Genomic DNA, 10734 nt, shown 5'->3' with positions numbered 1-10734 from the left:
TATATATTCCCGAAGGATTTACACAAATGTGTAACTCCATTACACGATCGTATTACTTTCACGCAACTCCGAAATACAGAAAAACGGATTTTAACACGTTGACCAACACATTTTTATTTACACAATCGTGTAAGTGTTTCACATATTCGAAATAGCAACATACTTCGTTTATTCTGAACGAGCTTTACAAACTTACACAATTGTATTTTCCCATTATGCGATCGTTTAAATTTTGGAGTCCTTATTTGTTGTTTCTTTTACCTATAATTACCTCTTATCTTCTTGAACAAGGCAGAATTCGATTACAGATTAATTCCAGAGCCTTGTTAGATGATTTTTTGGCGATTATGATGGTTTACAATAGTTTATGAAGATCTGAAAACTATGGATCAACTGTTTTAACAAATTTAGTAAGATTTAGTTGTTTAATCTTTCTTTTGATTAGCTTTAGATTGTTCTTTGCCACGTCTAGCTAAAAAACCTAGCTTTTAGTTCTGCAAAAGATTAGTACTTTTTATATGATTAATCATTAGATTTGGTTTTTACATTTTGTTTCTATTTAGTGGTTTCAGTTTTATGCTTCCTAAATGTTTGATTTTTTTGTTTTTTTAGATTGATCGCCTGACTAGGATTAAATCATTCTAGTTAACCAATTGTTGAAATTCATAATTGTTTTGATAAAGTGGTAATAAGTAACAAGTAACAGATTGGTTTCGCATTGGGATTTGATTTTGTTATAAACTGAAAATCACATATTTTTATACTCCCGAGCTTGTGAGAAGTATCAAATATTGCTGGGAATTTACAGTGTTCACAATGTAGTTTTCTGACTTGATTTTGAGTTTGTTTTACTAGGTTAGTAAAAAAATTGAATTAACTGAAGAGCTTGTTTTGGTTAATTAATTTGGTAAAAGAGAGCTTACTAGAACTTGTAAGCAGTTTTAGTACCAACTTAAATAGAACACATATTAAATAATCTGATATGGATTGATTACATAATTAGGAAAGTTGTAGCAGAACTGAAACGTTTTTTTATTATTGAATTTACTTTATTTATTTCACTACTATTTTTAGTTATTATTATTCCAAACAAAACCCCCTTTTTACATTTTATGTTTTTGACTAGTATGTGCCTTATGCAAAGAGGCAATGATTTTTAGGCTGTGTACCTATGGATTTGACCCTGCTTCCCAACAATACCCATTAGTGCCACCAAACATTGATTTTTATTTCTTTAGACGTTTACAACAATGTTTGACAAATTGACGTCGTTTCTAGAGATATGATATTGCTATAGTTTGTATGCCCAAATCTTCACATACAGGTAACAGGTACATAACTAAGGTTTGATCCAAAATAGGGAAGACAACGAGAAAACTAAAGAAAGAAGCGACATTTCAAAAATACTCAGCAGGTCTTTCTGCTTCATCATCTTCTCTAAACTCGTAGGAAACTAACTTATAAGGCAGTCCCTTATGGAACGAACTCGAACCATCATTCTCATCTTTCCCAAAAGTAGTACCATCTTCACCCTCTCATAGTAAACGAGAAACCTACTCATCATCTTCCGTCAAATCCGAAACTACAGACCCTCATAAATTCGACTCCAACAAATCAACCATGAGCGATGGAGAAGGAGAAGAGAAGTTGTTGCCCTAAGACTGAACACCCAACAGATATGTGTCCTCTATTGCAAGAAGATATTGTTGCTGTAAAAGTTGTCAGTGCTTATCAACAAAAAAATTTTAATCAACCTCAAAATAATTTTCAGAAGCGATAGTAATATCAGAATCCGCATGGATTCCAATAGCAACAAAATTTCCATCAACAACCCAACTTTAAGCAAAATCAACATCACTAGAGTTTCAAAATTTTCAGCATAAGCCTTCACAACAGCAATTTGGCAGTGCTAGCGTGGCCTTGGAATATATAATAAAATTTTTGGCCGCTAGTACTCACACATTCCAAAATGAAACAAGAGCAAGCATCAAAAATTTGGAACAACATATGTCTCATCTTGCCACTTCTATGATTTGACTAGAGTCTCAAAGGAAACTACCAACTCAGACAAAAAAAAAACTGAAGCATAATGTAAGCACCATCTCATTAAGAATTGGGAAGAGTTATGAATACGCAAGCAAACCAGTTAAAGAAATAGACGAGCTTGCGACTGAAAAAGAAACTGAAGTTGGTGAAAAAGAATCTGAAGAAGCTAAAAAGGTGAGGAAAAAAATTCCAACACAAGCAAAGCCAATTCTACGAGAATACAAGCTGATTCGAACATTCCCATTTAGACCAAAAAATACGAAGCATGAATAAGAGGAAAAGAAGATTATGGAAACATTTCGAAAGGTGGAGGTATCATTTTGTAACATCCAGACTTTCAGGTACATTAATGTTTTAGACCAGGGTGGGTCAGATCGTTTGTATGGAAAGAACCACGAGACGTATGGAGCTAATGAGTGGTAGACGACAGAGGTCGAGGGTGAGACATTTTCAGTTGGAATAGTAATATTCGCTTGGGGGTAAAGCGAACTTCGTGACTTGTGTGTCACAATGGGCCGAGATAGTTATTGTGAGAATGAAGTCAGTGAGAAGTTTTGGGGCATGAAACATGTAACCTTTAGAGATTCAACTGTGGGGACGGGAGTTGACCTGTTGCTCAGTGTTGAAAGGGATATCTGAGAGGGAGCTGTGGCTTATGATTGTAGATGTCAGATGATACTTCTGAGCTAGTATGATCATTTTCATGGGTCCGAGGACAGGGTGCTGAGAGTTCAATGATCAAATGGGTTTTTATTGTAGTACCATGGAGGGTTCCCTAGTTTGATGTGATCCTTTCTTTTTGGAGTATGACTTGGATTGTTTAATACATCTGATTTAAATTATTGGAAGCCTATTTTTGGGGCGTTGACTTGTTTTATCAGCCGAAAAGAAAGAATCAGAGGGGTAGTGAGTTATCGGGGTCTGTTATTCGAGGAGCAAATTACATGGTGGTTTCTTGAGAGGGTGGTCTAGCAGTGAGAAATGCCACTAGGGTATCCAGATTATGGAGTGCCAAAGAGGGCATCGGGTCAGCAGAGGGGTCTGACCTTTTCTGGATTTGGAAGTTCTGGTTCGGATTCAGGTATCTAGGGAGGAGGATAGATGTGTGGTTTGAGATCCTTTCGGTGGTGCTTTTTGGGTTATTGGTTTCGATTTATGTGTTGTTGAGAAGCGATTTCAAGGGCGAAATCTAATTTAAGTGGGGGAGAATTGTAACATCCAGACTTTCAGGTACATTAATGTATGTTTAAATTTTTTAAGAATAATGGAGTGACTCGGCGAGTTAAGAGTCCAACTCGTCGAGTAGAGTTGAGTTGTCCGCGTGGCTTTAATGAATGGACTCGGCGAGTCAGAGATCCGACTTGCCGAGTAGGTGCCGGGCAGAGAAACCCTAATTTTCTGGGTTTGTGTCCTATTTAAAGGGCATTAAGCCCTCATTTCCGCCTCCCTTATCTCCAGAGAGCCCTGTGGGAAACCCTAGATCGGTTCCATCCATTGTGAGAGAGAAAGAGGCTTACTTGGGTGTTCTTGTGTAACTTTCAGAGGGGATGTGGAGAGCATCTTGGCTTGGATCAAGAGTAGGCTTTTGGATCCATAGATTCTTCAGTGTTTTGCTTCAGTTAGAGGTAAAAATATATAGATTCATCATCCTTATGAGATCTTGTTTTAGGGAACTTTTAGGGCTTTCTTCCATTTATCTTGTGTCATGGAGTGATTCGTGTATGGATTGAGGTTGGAAACTCAGATTTGGACTATGAGTGGTCTTGTGAGTCCAGAGACCCGAGCTTTATTGAGATGGAAGCAAGATCTTGTGCATCTAGCGCTTGTTGAAGCATGTTTCGGCATTATGAGCTTTTTATGCCATGCATGAACGTAAAGCTTGCAGCTTTACGTGATTTTAGAGCCGTAGGAGGATAGATCTGGAGTGTGGGGTTATAGATCTGCCTTAAATCATCTGAATGAGGAATCAGATCGAAGGGACTCGCCGAGTCCATGGCCTGACTCGACGAGTCGGTGATGGTTTGTCCCGATGAGCTTGATCGTGCGATAACTCAGCGAGTTGGGGGTCAACTCGATGAGTTGAGCTGGATTTCTTGAGACATCTGAGGGAACGAGGGAACTCGACAAGTTGCAAGAGTGCACTCGACGATTCGGGTCAATCATGGACTGTTGACTCGAATTTTTGACTTATGTTGACTTTAGGGTTCGGTCAAACATGAGTAATGGAGACCATGGAGGGGTAAAATGGTATTTTACCCAATTCAAGAGCTAGAGAGAGAAGAATATCATTTGGTTCCTTAGAGTCAAGAATCAAGTATTATTAGAGATATTTACCCTATGTGTGAGGCGATGGCTAGTTCGAGATTCGAGTTCGAGGATAATTGTTTGCTGGCTTGCAAGGTGAGTGTTCTCACTATACTTTACCTAGAGTGGTACTTATGTGTTACCGGAGGGTCTTATGTGCTTACATTGAGTATTATGTTATCCTGCCTTATGTTGTATGATGTGCATTATGTCTTTGTGATTTATGCTATGCAGAGTCTTACAGACCGGACCAGAGGGTCCAACGAACTGTGGGACTGGAGGGTCCTACTGAGACACATTGACCGGAGGGTCTTACAGTGACATAGCCTCAAGTGGTTAATGAGCTGTGTGTGTGGTATTTTGGGGAACTCACTGAGCTTCGTGCTTAATGTGTTATGTGTTATGTGTTTCAGGTTTTCTCAGGATCGCGGGAAGGCACATGCTTGATTGTACACACATCGAAGACAAAGTTAAATTGAGAGGATGCTAGAGTTTTGATATATATACAGTTTTTGGATATGAGATTTAATGATTTGAAATTGTGGCATTTTGTGATTTTATAATTGTGATAAATGCGTTTTTAAATTGAAAATTTTGGTTGAAATTTACGGTGTAACAATTTTTCATTATTTGATGATATTAAACAAATACCTCGTTATGCTAATTTTTTAAAAGAATTATGTATTAAGAAAAAGAAAATAAAAAGCACTGAAATCATTAAAGTGGGTGAAAATATATCTGCTATTGTGCAAAAAGGTTTTCCCCCAAAATGAAAAGATTTGGGAGTTTTCTCGATTTCCTGTAAATTGGGAAACCTTAATTTTTCGAGAGGCATGCTAGATTTAGGTCCTTCGGTTATGTCCTCCTATTTTCTGCTTTTTGAAAAATTAAATCTGGGAACATTAAATAAGACTGAGACTATAATTTAGTTGGCTGACCACTCGACAGTACACCCAAAAGGTGTATTGGAGGATATTTTAGTCCAAGTGAATACGTTAAGGGCGATGTTGATTTCTTGACAAAAACTCAATCATTTTAGGAAGGTCGTTCATGAAAATTGCTAAAAGAAAATTTTATGTTTTTGATGGTACACATTCTATAAAGTTTGATGAGAATATTCTTAATTTTAAAATTCATGATGATGTTATTCCAACATATAACTGTTCTATTAATTTTTTAGATACCAATAATCATCTAACCGAGGAATGTTGTGATTTTCTAACTATTTTGTGCAAGAAGTATTATTAGATATAAATTTCAGTTTTGGAGCATCAAAGAAGCTAACAGAAAAATAAAAGATTGGGGAGGAGGAGATTACTGCTGCAAATGGTACCAGAAAAAGAAAAAATTCAAAAAGCTGAAAATAGATTTATCAATAAATTTGAATCTTTTCCACTATACTCTCTAACTATCATATCCAAAAGTGCTACCATATCTAAATGAATCTAGAGTCAAAGAAAAAGAAGATGATTTGATAAAGAGCCCCACATTCACCCGTTAAAGTTAAAATTCGGGTAGGGTAAATTCGAGCCAACGATTTTAAAAAGAGTGGCTTTCCAGGAGGCAACCCATGTAGCTTTTTTTTTTTTTTCATGTTTTCAATAAAAGTCGGTTGCAGCTCCAAGAAAGCTTCGGGAAATCAGAGGATCTTTTAAATTGTTGAAATTCATATTTTTCGCCGAAAGCTTTGTTAAAATCAGATTTTTTTTTTTGCAATATATCAGGTACATTCATTCCAAGTTGCAAACTTTATTTTATCTTTTTGTATGTTACACTGAGCTTTCCATTCCTCTCTGAGCATTTGAGGACAATGCATAATTTCAATTTGAAGAGGGGGTTAGTTAAAATTTTGCATTTTTTATAAAAAAATATAGTTATTTATTTAATTTTTTGCCGTTTTTAGTATTTTTCTGCATATTAGTTATATTCCGCATTACATAAAAAAATATGAGAAAAAGTTCAAAAAAAAATTTATTTTTAGTTTTAGTTTTTATCTTCTCTCTCTCTCTCTCTCTCTCTCTATATATATATATATATATATATATATAGAGAGAGAGAGAGAGAGGGAGAGAGAAAGATAGAGAGAGAAAAAGAGATAAAGATAGAGAGAGAGAGAGAAAGTTACGTAATATGATGAAATTCTTTTCATTCGATAACTCTGTAACAACGTAAAATTTCCGATTCAATTTTTAACTTTTACAACCACAAAATGTATATCATATCATAATTTCAAATCCGAAACAACAGAGTTTTCAAAACAAATTCCCAAGATCTCTTAAATGTGAACTCCATCGGTGTGAGTGTGTACGAGTCAAGCCGTCGCCTTCCCACGGTCCTCACTGGTACCTGAGACATCAACACAACAACTGTAAGCATAATGCTTAGTGAGTTCCCCAAAATACCACATACCACAAATACGCCACTCGAGGCTAACCCGACCCTCCGGTCAAGATGTCTCAGCGGGACCCTCCAGTCCCGCAGCTCGTCGGACCCTCCGGTCCAGTCATAGCTCATTGGGCCCTCTGACCCGGTCTGAATCGTTGGAACCTCCGGTCCGGTCTATATAGTCATACAGCATACAAATAACACATAGCATGTAATCTCAGATATAACACATAATCTCATACATAGCACATAAGACCCCCTGGTCAACTCAGAATACCACTTAAAGTAATGTATAGTGAGAAGACTCACCTTGTGGAAAGTCTAAGATCTCGCATACTCGCTATCTCCCAAAATCCAACGGCGACTCTACCTCGCCTAATCATAAAAATATCATTTTAATACTCAAGGACTTTCATAACAAAACTTTTACCCCTTAACACCATTCCTCAGAGGGTAAAAAACCATTTTACCCTTCCTTGACCCAAAGTCTTTATGTTTGACCAAAACCCTAAAAGTCAACAAAAGTCAACCTTATGAGTACGCGGGGCGTACAACTTGATGTACGCGGGGCGTACATCGCCAACCCATGGATCGGGGTCTCCACCCAGTACCCTGCGCGTGCTGGAAGTTACGCCCAGCGTAATCATCAGAATCTAACATACTCCATTTTTGGTCTTAATCGGTTAAGCCATTACTCCAACTTCTAGATCTGGCTCTACTTATGCGTCTAAACCCATAAAGTCGAGACATTTAAGCCTTGGCATGGCTGTAAGGCTCCAACACTTCATAACATCACTCTATTCCAACTCAAGGACCTAGATCTCATGCATGGTGCAATGTTCACGACCAAGATTGCATTTTTATGAGTCTACAACTCAAATAGACCAGAAATACGAAGGATCTAAGCTTATGGAGACCATTTGCTCAAAAGTCTCCACCTTTGGGACTAAAACCCTAGAAAATGGTACATGAAGCATATTACAAGAAGTATAGGACAAGATCCGAGCTTTTTACCTTGAAATGAAGCCTCAACCTTTGCAAAGCTCAGATCTACACTTGAGTACCACTTCTAGCCTTCCCAATGAGCTCCTCTTCTCCTTTGCTACCTTGAAATGGCACCACCAAGCTTAGAATACTCACAAATGGCCTAAGTACCGTTGCACACTCTCTTTAGGGTTTCTTTCTGAGGGATGGTGGCTGAGAAGTCGAGCAACACATTCCTTTTATAGCCCTCCAAAAGAATTAGGGTTTTTAGGTCTGGACCGGTTACGCCCCGCATAACCCTGGGTACGCCCAGCGTACCTGAGGGTGAATGCGTCCAAATGAAGCGCACGAGTACGCGCATCGTACTCCTTGTACGCCCAGCGTACTCGCCTAACATGCAACCCTAAAAAGAAAACATAACAAAGATGAAGGGATAAATAGAAGGGTACCTGGTTTTCGGGTTGTTAAAATTCTCCCCCACTAGAACCAGACTTCGTCCCTGAAGTCTCATACCGAAAACAACTCCGGATACTGATCTCGCATCTCAGCCTCGGGCTCCCATGTCAGATCGGACCCCTTCCGATATTGCCACTGCACTTGTACCAAGGGTACTTCCTTGTTCCTCAGAACCTTAACCCTTCGATCCCTGATCGCCACTGGCCTCTCCACATAATTCAGGCCTGCATCCACTTGAATATCATCTAAAGGCACCACGGCCGACTCGTCGGCAATGCATTTCCTCAACAGAGAAACATGAAAGGTGTCGTGGATCTGTCCCAATTCAGTAGGTAGATCCAACCGGTAGGCTACCCAGCCTACCCTAGCAATTACCCTGAAGGGTTCAATGTATCAGGGTCCCAACTTGCCCCTCTTCCTGAATCGTATCACTCCTTTCCAAGGAGAGACCTTTAGGAGCACAAGGTCACCAACCTGAAACTCGAGCTCGGACCGACGTCTGTTCGCATAACTCTTCTGGCGAATCTGCGCGGTCAACAATCTCTGCCTGACCTGTTGTATCTGCTCGGTCGTCTGGAGTACAATCTCTGTGCTACCCATTACCCGTTGCCCCACCTCTCCCTAGCAGATGGGGGTGCGACACCTCCTCCCATATAATAGCTCAAAAGGTGGCATACCAATGCTCGAATGATGGCTGTTGTTGTACGAACACTCCGCCAAGGGTAGATAGGTGTCCCAACTCCCTCCAAAATCCAAAACACATGCTCGGAGCATATCCTCAAGCGTCTGAATCGTCCGCTCGCTCTGTCCGTCCGTCTGCGGGTGGTATGCGGTACTGAAATGCAGCCTCGTACCTAACTCCTCGTGGAACTTCTTCCAAAATCTGGAAGTAAATCGCACGTCTCGATCTGAAACAATCGACAACGGAACCCCATGCCGCGATACCACCTCCCTCACATACAACTCTACCAACCTCTCAGCAGAAGAGCTCTCACTGATAGTAAGAAAATGAGCGCTCTTCGTCAACCTGTCCACAATCACCCAAATTGCATCGACTCCTCTCGCAGTCCTTGGCAATTTGGTGATAAAATCCATGGTAATCTGTTCCCACTTCCACTCGGGAATCTCCAACGGTTGCAGCTTACCATGCGGACGCTGGTGCTCGGCCTTAACTTGGCGACAAGTTAGGCACCTCTCGACGAACCAAGCAACAACCCTCTTCATACAGGGCCACCAATACTCCTTCTTTAGGTCCAAATACATCTTGGTAGCCCCACGATGGATCGAGAACTTCGATCGATGTGCCTCCTCCATCAAAATGGTATGCGTCCCGCCCACAAACGGTACCCAAATCCGACCCTGAAACATCATAAGCCCCCGACTATCGGTAACGAACTCCGACACCTGCCCAACGACCCGCTCCCGCTTTCGATTCTCTGGTCTCGCAGCCTCAGCCTGGGCCCCTCGGATGGTGTCCAATACCGGATTCATCACCGTCAACCTCATACAAATGCCTCGGATCGGGGCGCTCTCCGACCTACGGCTCAAAGCTTCGGCTACGACATTAGCCTTTCCCGGGTGGTACAGGATCTCACAATCATAATCCTTCACCACATCCAACCATCTCCTCTGGCGCATATTCAGGTTTGGCTGATCCATCAAGTACTTTAAGCTCTTGTGGTCAGTGTATATCATACACCGAACCCCATACAGATAGTGACGCCAGATCTTGAGGGCAAACACTACAGCCCCCAACTCCAGATCGTGGGTGGGATATCTCGTCTCATGAGGCTTCAACTGCCTCGATGCATACGCGATCACATGCCCTCTCTGCATCAACACCGCTCCCATCCCCAATATCGAAGCATCACAATACACCACGAAATCCTCCATCCCTTCCGGTAGTGCGAGTACAGGAGTTTCGCACAATCTTTGACGAAGGGTCTCAAACGAGGTTTGCTGCTCCGGAACCCAAGAGAAAGTAACACCCTTCCGGGTCAACTTGGTAAGTGGCACGGAGATCTTGGATAAATCTATGATAAATCTCCTATAGTAGCCTGCCAGCCCCAAGAAGCTCCTGATCTCCGTAGGTGACCTCGGCACCTCCCAACTCATCACAGCCTCAATCTTGGCTGGGTCAACCAATATCCCGTTCTGGTTAACGAGATGCCCTAAAAACTGGACTTCCCGTAACCAGAAATCGCACTTGGAGAATTTGGCAAAGAGCCTCTCCGATCTCAGAATTCCGAGGAGCTCCCTCAAATGCTCCGCATGCTGCTCTCTGGTCCTCGAATACACCAGGATGTCATCAATGAATACAATTACCGAACGATCCAACATCGGCCTACACACCCTGTTCATGAGATCCATGAAAGCCGCTGGTGCATTGGTGAGCCCAAATGGCCTCACCAGGAACTCGTAATGCCCGTAACGATTCCTAAACGCCGTCTTCTGGATATCCTCATCCCGAACTCTCATCTGGTGATATCCCGACCTCAAGTCAATCTTGGAGAACCAAGACGCCCCCTGCAACTGATCGAATAGATCGTCGATCCTCGG

The sequence above is a fragment of the Lactuca serriola genome, chromosome 3 (assembly GCF_051521515.1).
Source record: "Lactuca serriola cultivar US96UC23 chromosome 3, Lser_US96UC23_V15, whole genome shotgun sequence".
Lineage (NCBI taxonomy): Eukaryota > Viridiplantae > Streptophyta > Magnoliopsida > Asterales > Asteraceae > Lactuca > Lactuca serriola.
The sequence above is the reverse complement of the archived record's forward strand: the minus strand, read 5'-3'. Positions refer to the sequence as shown.